Consider the following 22,003-nt stretch of genomic DNA (forward strand, 5'->3'; position numbering starts at 1 on the left):
AAAACCATTGCCATTAATTTTCAATCCAGGAAAGTAAAAAATCCACCTTCTAAGGTTTAGTTATAACAGCAAGATATAAATTAAAAAGCAAACTCTTTGAATAAACGTTTAGAAGAGAAACTATTATTTTCCCACAACTGACAATGTGTCTCGTGAACAAGTGTCTGAGAAAGGACTGAGTGAAGAAGGAATTGTGACAGTTCTCATGGGGTGCCTTCACTTAGTAGAATTAGAAAACTTAATGGTTGCACCTGGAATTTCTATTCTGCTGCATACTGTACTTTCTTCTGTTGCTCTTCTGATGTGAATATATGCTTACTGGGAATTTGAGTCAGTTTGTCAAACTTCAGATAATACTTTTTAGAGAGCTAAAGCCAGTGCAGCCATAGGTGTCACTGAATTTGCTAAGAATTTAATTCCAATTTTAATGAATGTAACATTCAGTTTTATCCACAGTTTTATTCTTACCTAATTGGGAACCTAAAGGATTAACAGGGTAGGAGCCAACTATAGGAATTTCTATTCCGATACACAAAAGGTGCTTTCAATTTGCATTTTAACTCCAGTTCTGCTTTAACACTGATAATGCACAAAGCCCAGTGATATTATTACACTTTGACACTGAATTACCAGATAAATGACTTGTCAGAGTTCATTTATGTTTCTGAATGTTTGGCAAAGAGTGACAGCTGCATAGAGCTTATAATTCAGTAATGCATTACCTCAATGAAGTAAAGCAGCTTCCCCTGAAAAATATATGCAAAAAAAAAAAAAAAAAAGTATATATTTTGGTGGTCTAGATAAGGTGTTTTTAGATTCAAAATGTGATCATGGGTCAAATAAGAGGATTAATTCTGCAAATCAGAAAACTCCAGAGAAAAGGGGATTCAATGACTTGCCTTCTTTTTCAGTGAAGAGCAGAACTTGGGGCATCAGGCACCTACACTGGAAAATGTTTTCTCCTGTTTAAAATGGAAAATGAGAAAAGTGTCTGGTATCATCTATGTTCTATTTTGTGGTTATTGCATGCTGGTTCCCATTTTTGTGGTACGCATGATTTCTGTCCTCTGCCCATCAGTGTGATGTGGCTTTTCAGAATATCTGAAAAAAAATCAAAGACAGCAAGTAGTTTAAAAACATCTGAATCCATACCAATACAAAACAGAATTTTTGTATTTCTAATTTGATGTCTTTTAAAAGTAGGGGAAATATATTTGTGGAAAAAAAAAAAAAAAGGTAAAAACTATTGCAGACCCCATTATGTCTGCTTGTTTTCTTGTATAAACTAGGGAGTACTTTACTAAAACGATCATCTACCATACACAGTGTTTGAATTTTAACATTTCTTAATTTTGCATGCTCTAATGTGGAGAGGTGAACTAAGGTGTACTCATTCCCTTTTTGCTAGCACTAAATCTTATCAGGAGGCAGGGTTGTACAAGCTCTGATGCAGTACAGGTGTGGATCTGCAGGTCAGATCCAGGTGTGGGAGAGCGAGTTGGGAGGAGCTTTTGCACTGCCCTCTGAGGAATCTCCTTCTCTGGCCTCACCGGCTTCACCAAAACATGGGCCAAGTGGCTGGCTGGGCTGGATGCCTCAGGCCCACCTGGTCATCAAGGGCCTCTCTGTTGATGCCTGGGCTGCTGGCCAGCCCTGACTGCTACTTGCTGGACCTGCTCCCTCCTCCTGCTTGGGGATGCAAGGGCTGGCCCTGCCAGTGAGGCTGTTCCTTGGTGGCTGTGCCAGCTATTTTGGTCATTGGCCTTCATGAAGACATCGGCCTGGGTTGCTCCTGACTGGAAGGTACTGTCTGTTCTCTGCTGTGGCAGTAGCTGGTGTACCTTCCTTCTCTTCTCTGGATGTTGCAGCTCTGATCTGAAATACAATGCGGGAAGGGTTAGCTTTGTTTCTTTTCTTTCTTTTTCCTTTTATTTTTTTTTTTCTTTCCCCAAGTCTAGTAGGGTAACAGAACATAAAAATAGTAATAATTATTACAAACACTTGTACATTTTAGATGGCATTTTTTACCCCTTGGAATAGGAAAATAGTTCTGATTACATTAAAAAAAAAAAAAAAGGAAAAAAGAAAAACACACACACAAAAAGCACAGTTGCAAACTTGCATCATTATCTTTTACTTCTTTTTAGCTGCTATAAATACTCCTATAATGCCAGATTGCCAGATATTATGGTCTGATTACTGGATTTTCAGGCCTAACTATATTAATTCGCAAGAAGAATTTTATAATTATGTATATTCATCAGTTCAATTCATGAAGGACAATGTGTGGCATACAGGAAATTAGAGCTGTGGAGATAAGAAACTCCCTCCCCCACCTAGCAACTGTGTAATTAGAAGTGCTCATTTAGTGGATCAGTTCTCAATTATCCGTTAAGTGTAAGTATTTGAGTTAGATATGTTCCCTTGTCTAACGTGACTGAACATAATTTAACTTAGAGTATGTGAGATGTTGGCTACTGAAGGCAAACTGACAGATGACACTTCTCATAAATTGTATTTGTGAATATGATTTTTTTTTTTACATGTAGCCCATGCTTATTTTGAAAGGCAGTCAAAAAGTAAGAGCTAGGACTGTGTAGCATTCAGTATGGGGATGTACTTTATAGTTTCAGTTTGTTATAATGAGGTTTTGTTGTAACAAATACACATGGTAAATTACATAGCATAATTGTCACATACAATTAATAGCGGCTGTAACAGATTTCTGTTTATGGGAAGGTACATAAAAAGGATAAGATGTTACCAGTGTTTAATTCAGGTACCCTGCAGTCAAAAGAAAAGCTCCCTTGAAGAGTTTGATTGCTGAGGGACAGGTTGAGGGGAAACAAACAACACAGAACCATCCATGGTATAAACCTGTTTGTGTGTACATAGAGCGTTTTGTTTGTTTTTGTCTATAAATCTTGTCACGAATGGCAAGAGGCTATAAACGTAGCTATTTGGTAGAGTCCTTTAGTTGTTTTAGTATCTTAAGCTATAGTACTTGATAATATTTTGCAGTTGACTCGTTTTAGTCTTAATTTTTAAGTGTTGTGAACACCAAATGGCATTATGGTGAGGTCAAGCTTTATCAGTACAGAAAAGTTCTTGCAAAGTAATGTAAGAGTTAAAAATAAAATAGAACATGGAGGGTGAATTTATAGCATACTCATGACTTCATCCCATATGTATATTCTTGGAGCACAGTAAGGGTATTGTTCCCCAAGCTAATAGGGCATGTACAGTCTTTTAAGCTTCAAGAAGGTTTTGGTTACTGCTGGTCCTGAGCAGCAGGTGTCTAGGTAGCAGACTACCTAGATCCATCATTTTTTTGGATGATGGCATGAGCATATAGGTTCCTTCTCCCTGGAGTTCAGGCAGGACCAAAGGTATTCATTTAGACTTCTCCTAAAATCCTCATTGTCCTTGGGGATGTGTGCTAATCTTGTTTAGCTGTCTGGTTGCTAATCTATTAATCTTATTTGTAAATGCGTTAAATATTGGACGGAACCTTATCTGTAGCAGCCTTATCACAAAATACAAGCAATACCAGATAGAACATGAAGTGTTGGATAATTTAACAGGCAAAATCAACACTTGTATTAGAACTGTGTATTGCATATGTATCATTATTCTTCAAAATTGTCAATGCCAAAGATTTCAACACTAAAACAGATGTTTATGCCTGTAAAACTAACTTTTAGGCCTAGAATGAGGAAGTTCCCCTTAGAATGAAACTGCACATCTCCTTTCCTCTTGTTATCATTATTGTTCTGCTCTTTATGATACCAGCTGCTTTTTCTCTCAGATGGTTTGACTGTTTAATTTAATCAAATTAAACTTAGAGCAGCTGTTCTCAGTTGGAATATACTGCTTCTGTTTCACAACTAGAAAGCTTCTGAATCCTACTTCTTTTTTGTTGCCGATGTTTTTTTCTCCAATTACGTTAATTGTCTTAGTAATAGATATGTCCTTACTTCATACAGAAGTACTTACAGTAGGTGAAGAGTAATTAATACAGAGGCAAGCTGTAAATTCCCACCACACCATTATCATACTTCCAGGATGAAATCAAGTGACCCAAAAGCAGTGGGAGAGTGTGTGTTAGTGAAGTGATCAGTAAAGCCTGGGGCAGGTTACTGGAACTGCACAAGATGTCTCCAGGTCTGTGGTATGTATTGGATTGATTCAGACTCCTCTCTTTCCGTTTTGATACTAACTTATCACACCTCATACAAGAATGACATGAGAAGTGATTCTCAGATGTTAATCCTGTGGACCATTAGAAAGCTTATTCTAGGCTTCAGAAAGCAGGTGGTGGGTTTGTAGGGGTTGGGTTTGCTTTTCTGCTTGTCTCTGCCTGTGTCCCAAGTTCTGAATTCAGAACTATTTTTAAGTATGGTCCAGAGTATCACCCTTGCAAAGAAACAGATGCATTTAGAGCTATGCAACAGCAAGGGTGTTTCGTGATATATGAAAATACACTCACATTTCGGTTCAAAACAATGGTCATGTTGATTTTTAAAAAGTTAAATGTATAGAAGGAAAGGAAGCCTGAAATATTTAAAAACTGGATTTAGACCCAGCTATCATGTCCTCCAACCCAAACCTCCTCTCATCAATTAGTATAAAGTTAAGCATTGAAATAAGATTTTTTTTATCTTACACCCTTTTCACATTACAGACATAAAGAAGAATAATTAAGCTTTTTATTGGTCATATTTATTTCATCTAAGTGGCTTTCAAGTGTATTCAAAGAATAAACAAGGCTTTACTAAAGCACTTAAACTATAATCAATTTCTTCAATTTCTTTCCAAAATGTGATTTATTTTTTTTTAACTTACTGATTGCTTAAAAGCAGTGTGATGAAGTAGGGCATGGTATAGTATTCCTAAATAGGTTTGTCACAACTGCAGGAAGTATGCTAATTTTTTAACTATGCTTTCATTTCTCCTCAGTGCATTTGTGCAAGTTCTGGTACATAAAGTCATAGTGGTTTCATGATTAGGAAGTAAATGTTACTTTCATGTACATAAATGCTAGGTCAGAAAAAGGTATTTTCAGTATAAACAAATACCTTGCAATCAGTTTAACCACTCTTTCTGTTAGTGGGGTAGTTGAAAATAGAAGATGTTGCAGGAAAATGGGAATTAGGATCAAAGAAATTGGAAATTGAGAAAAATAGTTATAGATAAACATTCTGTATGCTGCAATGGAAGTGAATGAGGATGAAAACTACTGACATTCATATTTTAGAAAGTAGTTAGTCAAATATCTGGGCTTAAAGGTAAAAAATACTGTGATATGCAACAGCTAAAAGAGGCAGTTTTCAGTTTATCTGAAAAAATATGGTATCCTGCAACTTTCATTATGACAATTTCACCACAGGGGAAAAAAATCTCTCATTATCTGAGCATTGACGTGCTTTGATTAAAATTTTAAAGATGTGTGACAAGTGAAAATTTTTGCACATTACTAGCATGTGGAGAATCTGCAGGGGGTTTGAGGACCCTTTTTAATAGATGGATAAACCTTTTTTACTAGAACTTCTTAATGAAGATGTTATATCTTCAGACTAAAAATTAACTTGAACTCCAGTTACCCTCACACTTATGAGAATAGTGTGTAGATTTTGAGTTCCACAAAACAAATCTTCAGACACTTGAAAATATTTAGAAAACTTTTCTACTTATAGCTTACTTGCAAACAGGGTTGGGTCATCTCGGAAGAGTTTCTAATGTAGAATCAGTGAATGGATATATTTGAATCTCTGATTTAATACGTACGGTGTGGTGAAAATGTCTGTTAATGTCATACCACAGCTCCTATCATTGTTCTTCTCTCTGGTTTGACTGTGTCTAGCTTTATTTTTCTGGGGAGTACTTGGGCTGCTAGAGGTCGTTTATGTACTTAATAGGTTAATTAAACAGCAGTCCTAAAACAGTAGTGTTAATTTCTTGTAATTTGAAATGCAAAGGGTCTAAATTTTGAGTTACTCTATGGAATGATGAAGCGATACCAAGGATATTTTAGCAACTGATGTTGTCTGAGGAGTGAAGGAACCAAGACTAGCATTCAGAGGAGCAGGGCTGATGCTACCACCCATGTTAGAGGTTCTATGATCTGGTATATTTTTTTCCTGGCCCAAAAAACCTCCCCCCAAACTCACAAATTTGAGAGTTGCTTTTTCTTAGAAGATGATGATTTAATTTTGAGAATAAGAAAGATTTAACTTGAAGTTTACAATGGTTGAGACTAGATAATTCTGGATTTTTTTTTTTTGTCTTTTTTTGATGTTGGGGAGGGGAGGGTCAGTTTAATGTGAAGAGATGCATATAATTTGTAAAAGGATTCCAGTCTATTCTTGGCTACAAACTGCCAATAAATCTGAGGTGCTGGTTTGAAAAAACAAAACAAAACACACACACAAAAAAACAACTTATTAACCTATATTGGTATCTGTATCTATATGTATAATAGTCACACATTCATGTTACAGGGACAAAATTTGATAATAGTATGTATTTTGAGCTTTACAATAAAAAGCAAAATGTTTCTCACTTCCTAAAATGTAATGTTGACATTCCCCTCTGATCTGATGTACTCTTGGAAAGGTTAAAGCAGTATTTTGACTAATAAAAAATAAAAATCAATATCCTTCCAAATTAACACTTTGAGAAGTGAATGTCTAGAGGAGAAAGAAGAAATAAACTCAAAGCAGATGAGAAAAGTTGGGAAATAAAATGTAGTCCTTTTCCTCTCTGTAGTAGTTGTGCCAATTTAGCTAAAAGGTGCTTGAATATTTGGTAATATAAGAATAGTGTCTGTTTGTAGTTTCTGCCTTTCCAGTAATGCAACTGAAGCTGTGGACCTCCAGAAATTGAAGATATGAAAGCAGACTAGACAGAGCCAATAAGGGAAGGTTTAGTCAGGAGGAACTTAAGCCCATTGGAAGACTTAGCAACAAATTTCAAAAATTACGTGCAGAGAATATATAAAACCGAAGAGGGGAGAAAGAAGAAGGGGAGTGAAAGAGTTGTTCGCAATTTAGTGTGAATCTGGGGAAACCTGATGTTACTGATTTTTATTTTTTTTTTTTTATAACGTATCAGACATCACATAATCAACAGGCTGTATCTCTATCAAGTGTTTAATAACAAAGCAAGCATGAAAGTGCAGGAATAACAGATGGAAAAAAAAACTTGAATATATCAAATGTTTGACCAAGAAGTCTGATTTAATGAAACCTAAGGCTGAAGGAAGGACAAGGTGAAGTGGGAAGAATTTGGTAATGAACTGTGATCTGTAATGAGAGAGGTGAAAGAGAGTTACTTTTGTGGTTCTGTAAAAGAAATTCTGCAGAAGAACTTTAAAACTTTGGAAATCCTTAATGGTGAGTCTCTGTCCTCTGAAAAGTACAGCTTGTACTTTTGACTGTACAGATGACTGTTCAAATAAGTCTTCTCCAGGCCGCCTTCTCCACCCCAAAGTCAACCCTACCAAATAACTGATATCCTTAATAAGTAGGAAGGAAAAAAAAAAAAAGGCAAATACATCAATGGCTCTTTATATTACAACTGCATATCTTTATATTGCAACTACACAAATAGTGTAACTTGTTATTGAAGAGTCTGGAACCAACCATATTACTCAGAGGAATGAATCCCATTTGATTTGGGATAATAAGTGAATGGTAAGCTTTTTAGGGATATAACAGAAATTGAATACAGTCTGGTGTTGTGAAAGTAATAGTTTGAACCTGCTTTTCTGATATTAGATAGCATGCACTATGAAAGAATTTTAATCCTGACAAGTTTTGAAGTATAAAGTCTTAACAGGGATGAAATTACTCTGTCCTTACTTCTAATTAAAGCTAATGAGCATTATTTGTGAAGCTGTCTTCACTAGGACTGTGCTGTGTGGTATTTTAGCAAGAGCAATCTATGTGCCATTTGTTGTGAACCTGGCTTGTGCCTGCCAGAATGCACAGGTAGAAATTCAGCTTGTACAGGTGCCTCTGATCACTCTGTACTTATTTTTCAGAAATTCTACTCTTTGAGGAAGGTAGAGTAAAATGTCATACATTTTACAGTTGTAATGTCATACAGTTGCTCTGTGGATTGCTATTTATTTTCTGCTTTCCTGTTTAAGGATATCAGAAGCATAGATTTTTATGGAAAAGGAAATTCATTTTTAATGGGAAACACCTGAGCTTTCAGGCAAAGCATATAGTAGCTCCTAACACTGTATGCATTTTTTTCTTTCTTTTTCTTTGCCATGCTAGGTTTTGAGTTGATGTTTACAAAAATAAACAACCACAAAACCCCTTTCCTTTGGTAGCTCCTGTACATCTTTCCTGAATGTTAATAGCCAATTTCAAACTGTTCATTGTATTTCCTTATTTTGTTCCTTATTTAATAAGGAACAAAACATAAAAATAATAAATATTATTATAAATTAAAATAAATTATAAAATAAAATATTATTATTATAAATTATAATAATAAAATAAAATAAGGAAATTATAAATAAAATAAAATAAGGAACTTATTATAAAATAATATAAATTTATAATACTATTATTATAAAATAATATAAATTATAAAATAAGTTCCTTATTTTCATTTATTGAGTTTTATTTGACACTCATTCAGTAGCTTAAGATATTTCTATCCTTTGTAGTTGGCTATAGATTTGACTACTGAAAAGGTTTTGGTACAGTATTCCAACTGTCACCTTACCATCCCTTCCTTTTCCAGCCACAGACATTTCTTTAGAATACTGATGCATCCTACTGACAGCAATGTACCATTTTAGATTGACAGTGACTTAGCACAGTGTTTTGTTTTACTTGGTGCTCTCCCAAGAGGGGGACTGAGGCTTCCTGCACAGACTTGAGTCACAACCAAAAGGCTTTTCTGTTTCTTGTTGTTGTTTGGCTTAATTTTAAAAGTGCAAGTAAACCACTACGTTATTTGATCACCTGTTCATCCGAACTTGTGTTCTTTTTTGAAGAACCGAAGTAGATTTGTGAAGTAGCTTTTTAAACAGAAATCATGCATTTGTTTCCAAATGTATTTAGTAATTCTTGTAGTATAATTGTTCTCTGTTTTCCCAGAACAAACTAGATTTCTAGGTAGTTCTGTGAGTTACTTTGTTTATCAACCTTTATAAAGATTAGCATTGAATTAGGTATGTTGTTCCTTTTTTTTTTTTTTTTTTTTGTAGAACCTGATGCAAGTGGTAGGAGATGTAACTGTTATTAATGTGACACCTTGATGTTTTAGTTCTAAATCCTCATTGAATTATTATCTGCTTCAGAAAGTCTGTTGCAGTTTAGTTGTTTGAGCTTAATTTTGAGAAAATGACTCAAAATGATCTCCTATAAGGTTGGCTTGGAGTAAGAGCCTTGTGTATTAAACGTAAATGCAAATACTTTTGTTAGGCTTCCAGTGACAATTTCAACATCTTTTTGGTGATCTGTTTGCCCAATTGAGTCTGATAGCTTCTTGCCATTGTTGCAGCTCAAGAGCTTTTCTGATCTACTTTAGTATCACCTAACTAGGCTTTTTTTTTTTTTCTTCTTTTCCATTTCTTCATATGAAGGCTTGCTGTGTTAAGTATTAACTGTCTCCTTTATCTAGCTGCTTAATTATGCCGTCTCTTTCCTTTGGTGTTTTTTGAGTGCTACTTATCCTAAACCTTGAACAGAGTATATTTAAATTGTCCATTTGGAGTTTATTCTTTTAGGTGATCTGTTTAGTCTTTACCATATCTTTTAAACACAAATTATATATAGCTTATATTTATATAAAGTTGAGTGTAAAATAAACTATATTACTCTATATTTATATATACTATATATATTACTGTACTCTATTGATTTGCAGTACTGTTTTGCCTGTTTCATACTGCAGAGATAATGTGACTACTATTGCCAGTCTTACAGAGGGGTTATGATAATTTCTGTGCAATACTTGGGGTTAAATCAAGATTGACATTTTACTTTTTTCTTCTAAATTCTCTGCAAAACTGCTTTTAAAAGCAGTTGTTTATGTTGTTTCAACCTGATCTCCTTCAGTTTTCACTGTGCCTTTTGCTCTGCCTATCCGCAGATGATTGAAATCTTCCCGTCGTCTCTCTTCTTTCACATTTCCGTATGAATAATAGAACATGACCCCCCACAGACACCCTCCTTATTTTTGGACAAGTTATTGCAATCAGTGTTTCTGGTGTGCTATAATTGACATGAAAAATGCCATATTTAGTTAAACCATATAAAAGCAATAGAACTCAAACATTAAATAAAAATCTCAAGAAGTACTAATGCATTATAATGAGAATAGAACTAAGCAGTACAAATGGGCATTACTTCAGGAACAAGGAAAGAACAGTGATAAGTAGTGTAGAAGTATGAAGAGTTTTTCTTCCCAACAAACAAAAAGCCTACGGATATCACCTGATGAAATGTTCTTTTGTTAGCATAACAGTTACAGGGGTTTGTTTCAGAACTTTTAGTAGTTAATGAAATTTCACCTTTGGTGAGGAAAAAGTAAATTAAACTGATTTTGCAAGTGAAATCTGTCAAATGGTTTGCTGTATATTTCATATCAAGTCTATCAACTTTTCTTTTCCCCAGAAGAGGTTGACTAGATTATTTATGCAAAAATGAACAGCATCTAGAAGCCACTAGATGCTTTTTATATATGCATATATTTATGGCGTGTGTGTATATATATTTGTGGTTTGTTAACTGTATTTACCTCAGAAATTGATGGAGTAGAGTGCATGTAACGTGGTACCTGGGAGCTGTTTTCCCCAGATACATACTGCCATTATCACGAAGGAAAGGCAAGTAGGAATGGGAAGCAGATGGAGGCCTGATGCCACATCAGAGGAGTCCTTGGCTACTGCGTCCCCCACCAGCATTCAATTCAGGAGTAGGAAGCTTGGGGGCAGTGGGCTTTCCTCTGCTACACAGCCCACCAGGAGGGCTGGTTCTGAGTGTGGGACAGTCTGCTGTGCCTCTGGTGAAACAGGCTCACTAAGTTCTTGGCCCACCACATTGAAACCCTTGCCTGCTGTTTGCTGATTTGATCTTTGCCCTGCTGTGTGAGCAAAGGAGATGTTCCTTTAAGTAGTATACAACTTACTAAGGTTTTTGCAGCTGCTGGGTAAGAAATCACCATTGTCTCACTCATGCCATGAAACTTTCTTTAGAGCAGGTTCAGCTCCATCACACCTTTGGTGTATTTCTGTACTCCAGGCTTTCTGCTTGTGAGAAAGCAGCTGCCCCTGAAATAGGACTGGAAATGTGGGCACAAAGGTTGAATCTGGATGCCTGCTTGATGGAGCGGTGTGTGTTTACTACAGCATAGCTGTAGTTCACTTGTTTGCTTTTTAACTCAGTCTCCTAGGAGGTCATTGCATGTTCAACTTCTGGTAGCACTTTGGAGGTCTAGGCACAGCTCTTGTCCATGGTACCTGGCCCAAGGTTGTGGGTCTGTGAGGTCCACGAGGCATGTCTAGGTACAGCTCTTGTCCATGGTACCTGGCCCAAGGTTGTGGGTCTGTGAGGTCCATGAGGCTCCTTACCAGGCTGCCTGTGGCCAGGGTGTTGAGGGTGACAGGAGACAGAGCAAAAGTGATACCAACTCTCAAGCTGCGAGACAGAAGAAGGGCCTTCAGTAGTAGCAAGATGTGCTTTGTTGCCCACCTTAAGTAATATTCCCTGGAGGTAGCCTAACTGTTCCTAAGTTTAGCAGTGTTTTTACTGATGTGATGATGAGGGAACAATCTAGTACAGCATAGTCCTGGACATCCTGAATCCCCCAGCAAAGGTGTCACAAGGAAATAATGAACTTCAATTCCCTTGCTGTCATCAGAAGTTCTACAGCATCTGCAGTACCTGGTGTTTGTTTGCCTTTCCAGTCTGTTCATGTTTCTTAAGAAAAAAGAAGTCATTTTTACTGGAAAGGAGCAGCATGGCTTTGCACACAAAGGCAGGCAGTTCCTAGGATGCTTGATTTGTGCAGAGGGTCTACCCTGCAGCAGAAATAGGTTTTAAGCATTTCCAGATAAACAGTGGGCAGCTTGAGGAATGGATTTCTCCAAACTGCACTGTCTAAGGGCATCTGATCTGCAACTGCAAAAGCCCCAGAGTCTTCATCTGGTGGTTTTCAGATGACTCTTTTCTAAGGGAAGTGCTCTGGTAGGTTTCCACACCAGTAGGTCAGTTTCAACTCTTCTGGTAGACTTAAATGTGTTAAATATGTGTTAAATATAGTAGAATGTGAGAGATGGTAGGACAAACTCATGGATGAAGAATCCATCTAGGGTTAGTTGACACAAGGGCAAATATGACATCTGATTGACAAAGTCCTTAAATTATGGATTACTCAGTCACGACAAATATAAAATGATATTACTATCTATGTATACATATTTTAAACATTTGCTATTGGCTACCAGGAGACACAGGATATTAGGCTGGGTTATTTTTGTTCTGACTCAGTGCAACTGTTCTTCTATTCTTCTGTACAGGTCTAATATAGTGGTGGAAACCCACTTTTCTGGGTTTCGGTTTCACTCCACTAATGGCAAGTTGTATATAGTCTGGAAAGTATAAGAGGAAGATCTATCTCTGGGAAATGGAAATGTGATTTTAATTCCCAAATAATGAAGTAACTCAGTGACACACTGTTGTCCTAGGATTACTAACAAACCAGCCTATTGAGAGGCCTTCACAACATCTGCATGAGTAGGCCACACTCGCAACAACTAGCGCTTTCTGGTGACAGCTTGACTCTTTGCATTGAAGCTGAAAGTCCAAAACCTGACTGATTGCCAAATCTTGAACCCATCCAGGCAGTAGGACAATCTGACTGGCTGTTATCCAACATGTAAATGCATGGCTTGTTTTTTTTTTGTTTGACTGGTTGGTTTTTCTCCACCTTTGGAAAGGTTGCAATGCAAAAATCAAAAAATTACATTTGTCAGAAGAAAGCTCCTGCATTTTGACAGTCATGAAAATCACTGTAATTTCACCGTGTTTTTAACTGGTGTAAACTGGTAGCTGAACAAAGCCTGCTACCCAGTTGGATCTGTAGTTTTTCTGTTGCTGATTCTTTCGTTGTTCCTGGAAGATTTCAGATTAATATCTGTAGTTCATTTAGCAAATACGGTGTGTGTTTTTTTTTTTTTCTTTACTGTAAGATTGAGGTCTATCTGTCCTGTGCACCCTAAAGACAGAGGCTTATCTGTGAAACCTCCATACAATTATTGTATAATGAATTCGAGCCAGTTCATTAAAAGTGAAAATCACCAAAGAGACCTTTTAGGGCTAATCATGTATGCTGTACGGTTCAATGTAAGTACAGTGTAATCTGAGCAGGCAGATGAGACCTTGTCTCTGTGGTAATCTTCTGATGTTTTTTAAAGTGTTAAATAAAAATAGGTTGGATGTAAAATTTCCTGTAATTTTCATAAAGCTACCTTGAAGGAAGTTTGTTTGTTTGTTTTACTTAGGAAAATTAACTCTTGTCAGACAAGTCTTTTTGTCTGACTTGGTGAAATGCTTAGTTAAATACCTCTTATTTATGACAGATTGACTAAAACTTGAAAGAAAATTATTTGTGGGGTGGATTTTTACTATTTCTTGTAGCAGTTTGGAAGTTGTTATCATTGTTTTATAAATTTAAATAATTTCCTAGATTGTAAACTATGAAGTAAAGCTCTTGCTGTCAAATTCACACATTTTTCTGTAAATGGTTGAAGAATGGGCCTTTCTGTCCGGGGTATTGGTAGAACATTGAGTCCGTGATCTTACAGGTGCTGAAAATCTCTCCTAAATCTCTAAGGTAATATTTACAGTGACAAACCTGAAATGCTCATCTAGCCTAGACAACTTGTCTCCTTAACCTTCCACAATTCACAAGGCAGGAAAAGTTGTGATACCTCTTGATAACTTTCAGCATGTATATGCATACATATATAAATATATATAAAAGTTATGTTTCTATTATAAGATTATCATGGAGAAAAGGGAGAACAGTAAGATGGCGTGTTCTTGATAGGGGGTTCAAACACAAACTAGAATTAAAAAGAAATGTGCACAAGCTATAGGACAGGCAATGTAAATGGATATGAAGCATAGTGAAATACAATTCTAATGGCGACTACAATGAGTAGAGTATTTGTGCTTGTTTCTAGTTCTCAGCTGATTTCAGCCATGCAGGAAAATGACCTGTGTGTCACTGGTGACATTTCAGTGAAAATGTTTGTTCAAGAAACTCATTTGTAGTTGAAAATAAATAAAACCTGAATGAATACTTCCCTGCTGTAAATATGTTTTTCAAAGTCTCCTACAAAAGCATTTTTCATTGTTGTTTTGCCATGGGGGGAAAAAAAAAAGACTTTTTTTGTGTAAAATTGAAATATTTAGACACAAATACAAAGCTGACGCCCAGTGGGAATTGTAGCTACTGCCTCAGGTATGTATCCTGATTTGTACATGCACTCAATCTCTCTGTGCTCTCCCTCACCCTCCCCTTCCACGTGTGTGAGCAGTGTACCTGGTCAGATTGCAAATCTAAGAGGATAGCTTTCACCCATGATCTAAGAAAGTTGAGTTGGAAATGTGGATGGTAGAAATCAAAACCAAAATTTTCAGTGAGGTGTACAATAACAATCAAATGTTTTTATTTTTATTTATTTATTTATTTTTAAATTGAACTATTTCTTAAGCTTTTTTTTTTTTTTTTTTCCCCAGTGGGAAGAAAGAAAATTTTGGGGGGAACATTTTAAAGAGGGCAAAACAGAGATGCAGTAGAACTGTGGAATATAATTTGTAAGTTGCTCTTAATATAAATGGTTATGTTTCCCATCTGTTGTACTTTGGAGACCCTGTCCCCAGAATAGTATCAGAGAACTATTGGTGCAGAGATGATGAAGATGACTTGTTAAAAGAAAATAAACACAAGCCACATGGAATATTACTAGTCTTAATTTGTTGTTGGTTTTACATAATTTTAGAATTTTAGCTGCCCTGGTAAGTGTCAGTATCATGAAACCCTGCTGTCAGAAAGAAGGTTTGCCACTTCAGCAGTATTTGTTTATAGTTTTTGTGACTATGGATGAAAGTAAAGGGACACGTGAGGTTGTCTGCCCAGTTTCTTTGTCTTCTGAGACAAGACCCTGTTTCACTGAAATGTTTGTACATAGGTTCTGTGAAAGTCCACACAAAAATGAGCCTGCTTTTCTAGCAAGCTGTGCATCTGACTGGTGCACTTCTCACCATGTTGTCATAGATGCCACTTCACAAAGTATGTCAAGTGCCCAGCTTGATATGATGTATTTGTGACTAATACTGTGCTGAGGACTCCCTCATATGTCATACATGTATGTATGACATATGTATGGCAGCAGTCTGCACTTTACATATTGTCCTTCAACTTACTTCTTTTACTCATCAGTTGCACTTCGTGCACACAAATACCTTATGATCTTGTGAGTGCTCAAACTCAAGTGCTCAGCCAGCTGACTGTTCTCGCATGGCGCAAAGCACTTGGGCCTTTCCATCAGTCTGAAGAAGACAAATCATCTTTCACTGAAGACTGGGTAGTGCTGAAAGCAACCCTGTGATGCCTGGTGGGGGCACCACACCTCACTTCTCTGCCTCACTTCTTTATTAGCGTGGTCTTTTGAAATCTAATGGCTGACATACATACAATGCAAAAACAAAACCACAGTGTAGCTAGGAATGTTTGTCAGTAATTTACTGTTATCTATGGTATGATTACCAGGCTGATAGGCAAAGACTTTGTTTCTGCTGTCTGTGAGGCTGGGACTACCTTTCATCAGTTTCAATCAGCTTTCTGTATTGAGTGGCAAGGTGTGATATCAAATCCTACTGCTCCAGAGCACCGGTATGAAAACTAAATTCAAGCTCAGATGAAACATGATTGAAATTCATCAGAAAAATCATTCTGATGAGGCAAACGGAAGTAATGTTTTTATAGAGATTTTCCCTAAAGGATTTGCTTCAGAGGTGGGCAACTGAAACATCATCAGAATAGTTTTATACTATATCTGTTCTGGTATTTGGGGGTCAGTGAGTTCAAGACATGCTTTGACAATTGCCTGGATCATTACTTTTAATCAAAAGACTGGAGATGTGCGTTAAGCTGGAACACATGCAGTGCAAAATGAGAAAACAAAACTGGTAGGGAGAAATGGATCACATACTTCAGTGTAATTCAGAAAAGTTATATGTTTAGGCTGCATTTATTGGATTCCATGTTAGAATTCATAAAACAAGAAATATGAAACTGTATTTTTTAAATACAGATTGGCTCAGTGCCAGTTCTGACGGGTGTTCACATCAGCTTAGTGTTGCTCAATAATAATCAGGAAAACATCAGGAAATTTTTATCTTTTCTGCTGCTTCTGACACACCTGGTTCTGACCACAGCCCAGCATTCTGAACAAGCTGCCCATGCTCTTATTTGTTAAGAAATAGGGATGTGCCAGATTGCCTAGTTTTCATAGCTTCCACTCCTCCACATGATATTGTTTGATATTGTTTCCTGGTTTTCTTAGAGTTTTGGGTCACAGTGTGTGTGTTTGTTTTTTTCCCCCACATCCTTTTAGAAACCATTTTCTATTCCAGGTTTTCTTAAGAGTTTTGAGTTGTCGTGTGTGTGTGTCCAGTCTTAGAAACTGCTATTTTCTATGCTGTGTTTTTCAAATGTAGTAGTTTGATACTGAGGTGTGAGCAGGGCAGGTACTTCAGAAAGTGATCTGAAATAGCCATTATTGCTTAGAAGAATGGAAATGGAGGTACCTATTGAGTCATAAAATTCACATGCTGTTTTGATTTATAATACTTTTTACTATATCATAGGATCATTACCATATTCTAGCTTAAAATTAATGTTTTGCACTTCTTGCTGCTCAGAAATTCAGATAATGATTAGAAACAGTCATCTAATTTCCAGATTAAACATCAATAGTAAACTTATATTTATTTCCTTTCATGTCAACACTACCCAGAAGTCCCTTTTGCTGTCCACAATGTGGTATCTGTTTTAATTAACCTATCATTCATATTTAAATGCAACATCTCAGCCTGCATTTGAAAACCAGTTGTATTCTTATGCTGTCTTGTAAAATAGGCTTGTTGTCTTGCAGTTCTAGTAGATCTCTCTCTTCCCACTGGAATACATCATCTTTCTGCAGAAGTGACTGCAATTGAGTGTTTGTATGAAGACTTCACATCAATACATAAGGAAATTGATTTCTACTGTATTATTATTATTTTCTGAAAGTTATTTACATTGTGCATCAGATGATACCATTGGCCTTTTCACAGACACAGTATGTTTATGACATGCAGTTACTCTGCTTTTGAGTAAAACACAGACCTTTCTCTAGCTCTGATTTTATAATAGAGATTAACATCTTTAGTCCCCAAGTAGTATGTTAGATTTATAATTTGAAAGTATAATAATTTATTACTCCAATCTTCATCTCTTTCACATTTAATTCCAGTCCTTTTGCCTGTTCCTCACAATTTTGTTTTCCAAGAATTTTCTTTGTAGCTCTTGTCCCATTTAGTATATTCATGAATATACTAAATAACATCCAGTACTTCAGGAACTTCATGAAGTGTTTTCTCCCAGCATTATGAACCTTGAAAGGAGAATGTCATAATTTCCTTAAACTAACTCATTTTAAGAAGCTTGTAATAATATTTATCCTCTACGTTTTGATGATATACTGCATAGCACTAGAGATGTGGTGTTCCATTTAATTCTAAGTAGAGAATATTAATGTATACTTATTTTTTGAGAGAGAGAACATTTTCTAAGAAGGTCTGAACTGCTGACTTTTTTTTTTTTTCTCCAAAACAAACTGTTTAGATATTCTGTTCTTACTTTTATCTTCCTCACTTGAATTTAATCTGTGTTTTTCTTCAGTACTCATTTTTAAAGCATTCTGGGCTAGTGAAAGCAGATTGGCCTGTATCTCTCCTTTTGCTGCTCCATCCTTCTTTTCCTGCATTAATTTTTCAGTGTGATGTGATGTTATGTTTCACTAAATTTATTATAAATTACTTACTATTTGGACTACAGTTTTATGTGATATTGTGCACAGTGTTTAAAACTGTGATTGCACATCAGTTTTGGAATTATTTAAACTTTCCCTATCCCTTACATTTCTTCCTCTGTTCAACATGATGTGCTGTACAGAGTGTTGCAGAGTATTTTATTGTGCAGCTTGGATATATTATCTTTAATTTATGCTATTTCATCATCTTTTAATTTTTTTTTTTTTACATTTTTGTGATTTTTTTTTAAATTGCAATGTCTAAATCAGTCTCCACGTGTTTCTTGCTCTATTTGTACATTTCTTAATCTTTAACACATGCTTTTCTTTGGCGAATCCTTTTCTGTATTTCTTTATAAGACCTTTACATATCCAAATACTCTCGGTATTTTATCAATGGTGGTGTTTTGGGACACCCTTTCCACCCAGTATTTATGCTCTTTTGTCTTAATAAAATTGCTTCCTTTTTGTTCTGAATTTCTCAATCCACATAGAAAACTTTTTCTTCCTTTATCTGAGTCTGTCCTTTTGAGGGCAGTGAGCCCAGTGGCTCATGATAGCAACCACTCTTACACTTCTGTTGAATTTATTGGATAAGATTGTAATTACTCCAGCTTGTAGCTATTCTGTACAGTGATTTTTTATTTTTAACTTTTGATAAATTATGAATTAAGAATAAGGTTAATAAAATTATCAGTTCAAAGTACTACTTTTTGAAACCTGTTCTTGAAAGCTTACTAGTACATCAATGATAATTCAGAAGATAAATTTTATTAACTGCTATTGAATACTGAATGTTTTGGGTGCTGTGAGAGCTAGTTTGAAAACAAAGATTTATTTTTCAGATTATGTTTTAAGGTTTAGTTGTTTTTGTAAACTATTGTGTGTACTTAAACTTCTGCAAATCCAAAGATAGTCTGTTATGAAATAATTGTTTACAAAATATTTGCGCAGAAGCAAGCAGTAGAATAAAATTAATTTTGAATGGAACCACTCTAACAGTCATACTGATTTCAGTAAAACATGTTTCAGAGGGGATTAATTTTCAAAGTAGTAAATCATGGAGGTCACAGGATTGAGAAGACATGAAAGGCTACCATTTCACCTCTTTCAGTGAATGGACTGAAATGCATTTTGCTATACAAAGTCCTCTCTTGCTTCTGGACTTAATTCAAATCTTCTTGTTCCTTCAGCTTTCAGTACACACAAGTCAAACCTATATGATCAAAGTGCATGCATCAGCATAGTATGTTTTTGCATGTGCAACTTTTTTCCTTAATACCTGACCTTTCTCCTTGTGATTGACTTCTACCAAAAATAAATGGAGTAATGAAAAGCAGTGTAGTACGTGAGGAGAGAGGGCAATTGTTGCTCTAAATGTGTTTGGGAGTCAAAAAACTCAGAAGTGAATTTTCCAGAAGTGCATGAGAAGCAGCATGGAATTTTCCTGGTAAGCTCTTGTTTTCCTTTCATGTTATAAGTGAAATATAATTAGGACTCTCTACAAAAGTTGAAATCTTGTGGGCTTTTTTGTTATGTTTTAAGCATTGATATCTTCCCAACTGTGCTAAACTTTGTAAGAATGGGTTATCACCTTTGATTTATCCATGATTCTTCTTTATCTTGTGAATAAAGATAAATTACAGCTTATCGTGCTACTTCTGAGATTGCTGTTTGAATCTGGTATTGCTAAACCGCATACTATGTTCAAATTATGCATCTTTTTCAATTATGTTCACAGGAGCAGGCTTCCTACTTCTTCTACATAGCCTAGATTTTTTTGTTTATTTTAGTGTATGTGTGTTTGGGTATGTGTGTTTTCTTCCATTGTCTTGGTATTTGTGACAGTCTTAATTTTTCATGTCAACATTGTGAGAATCTAGTCATGACCACAGGATGTCTTGGTATTTCTTATTCCTTTCCTATGTACAGCAGTCACCCATCACATGAATTCTTCAGTGAGCTCCCCTGCCTGGTTAGAAGTATGTTCCTCCTCCTCCTGTGTTTTGAAAGACCAGGGAAAATTGTCTTCTATTCGTGATAAATTATTTTTACTGAGGTACGGTTTCCCTCACACCAAAGAGAGCAATTTTGTTGCAGTGAGGGAAATTGCTATATAAAGACTGACTCATACCTGCTGCATGTGTGGAAAAACTGCAGCATGAGAGTGGGCAGGGTTGCTTTATTCCTTTGAATCTTATGGAGCGTTTCTAACTTAATATTAACATAATATTTATTGAATCATTATTTCCAGGTGATAGGAAAAATACTGACAGCAGCCTTAATAAAGTCATTATCAGTTCATCCTTTATGACTTCAGGGTAATAACGTGAAGTGCAGGTTTCATGTATTTTGCAATTCTGATCTTTTTTTTTATGTGTAATGGACAGGGTTGTAAAATGAAAAGGTAGTTCACTAATATTAAAAAGCTGAAAGCAGTGAATAATGGGCTTTTAATATACAGGTTGTATAAGAAAAGTTAAAGACTTTACTCTGCTGAGTAAAAGTTGACAATATTCAAATTTAGATTTCCTAACTTCAGGAGGGTCAAGGATGTGGATCAGAACCTACTTCTACAGCTTAGCCTCTGTCTAGGCTAACTGATTGGCTTTTGAAAAACTGAAAATATGAGGATATCCAACAGCATTTAGGATTTCTGTCATTTAAATTACTGAGCTTAACTCATGTTTGTGTGAGATTTATTTTTTTTTTTGTGTGTGTGTGTCTAGTAACCATTAACTGGAATTCGTTTGAACTACATGTATTTTGATTCTTCCTGGAGGCTTTCAGCACTCACCAATTCACAACTTTGAGGAAGTTGTATTCAAATAGTCTACAGCTAGTCTTGGGGCTTGATGCTATCAAAATTGCATAGCTTTTTCCTGAATTTGTCTCCTGATCTATCAGAAAGGAATTTAAATAGAAGAGACATAGTTCTGTTATTTCAGTGTCATGTTTGAGAGTGGATATGAGCCAAAGGACTCTAATTATTCATCAGCAATGTATGTTGTAACTCATGTGAGTGGAAAACCATCTTCCCATGTTTCTTGTTTCTCTAAGTCAAGGAGAATCACAAAAGAGTCAAGTCCAACTCCCCTGCTCCTAGAAGGCAGCCCAGGACATCTTTCCCTCTCCAAGAATGGACACTCAACAACCTCTCTGAACAACCTGTTTTGGTGTTTGACCATCCTCATATTAAAAACGTGATTTCTTTTGTTCAAACAGAGTTTCCTGTTTGTTTTTTAACTTGTTGCTTTTAATTTATAAAAAGGGGCTGGATGAGGCAGGAAGGATTTGTGCCATCCAACATTGGAGAAGTTATAAATCTAAAGAACATCTCAAAGTCTGTGTGAATCCAGCTGTTTCAGAACTTGAACAAACAACTTTAGTGCCCCAATGCCATCTAAGATCCATTTTAAAAATGAAAAAGAGATGGGGGAAGGAGTTCCCCGTTTTGTGATTGACTTTTTTGTGCTACTTCTTCCGAAATACTTGGTCTGTCAGAATTTCTAATGCATTTATCCCTGCAGCATTTTAGTATGAAAGATGCATTAAGTGTATCCAGACACCACATAATGATTCCAGATGGATTATTGAAGGCATGCAGTAAGCCTATTTTATGGGGCTAATCAGTTTCCTTTAAAACATGTGGTAACCCCTGGAGTGTCACTTGTCTTCAGGCACATGTAAGTAACCTCATGGAGAAACTTCAGTGTACTTTATATTCTGTACCTGTGTTAGCAACTTCAGCTTCAGTGGTTGACAATGTAACCCCTTTATGTAACAGTGAAAATTGATTTTTCACTTACCTAAATCATCTTCTTAAAATATAAATTAAAAAAAATCCTGCTGCTACAACTACATGACCAATATTTTCAGTAATGTTAATGGCAG

General features: G+C 35.9%; 1 long non-coding RNA gene across 1 annotated transcript in view; it reads left to right on the forward strand.

Moving 5' to 3' along the window:
• Window positions 1–1,545: 1,545 nt before the first annotated feature.
• The window catches only part of LOC137861414 (uncharacterized), a 31,425-nt gene continuing 10,967 nt past the window's right edge, over window positions 1,546–22,003 (forward strand). Inside the window, exons 1-2 of the long non-coding RNA XR_011099585.1 lie at window positions 1,546–1,803; window positions 4,065–4,171. This is a non-coding gene — a long non-coding RNA (uncharacterized lncRNA). The remainder of the gene's footprint in view (window positions 1,804–4,064; window positions 4,172–22,003) is intronic.

The sequence above is a fragment of the Anas acuta genome, chromosome 1 (genome assembly GCF_963932015.1).
Source record: "Anas acuta chromosome 1, bAnaAcu1.1, whole genome shotgun sequence".
NCBI classification, from domain to species: Eukaryota; Metazoa; Chordata; class Aves; order Anseriformes; family Anatidae; genus Anas; species Anas acuta.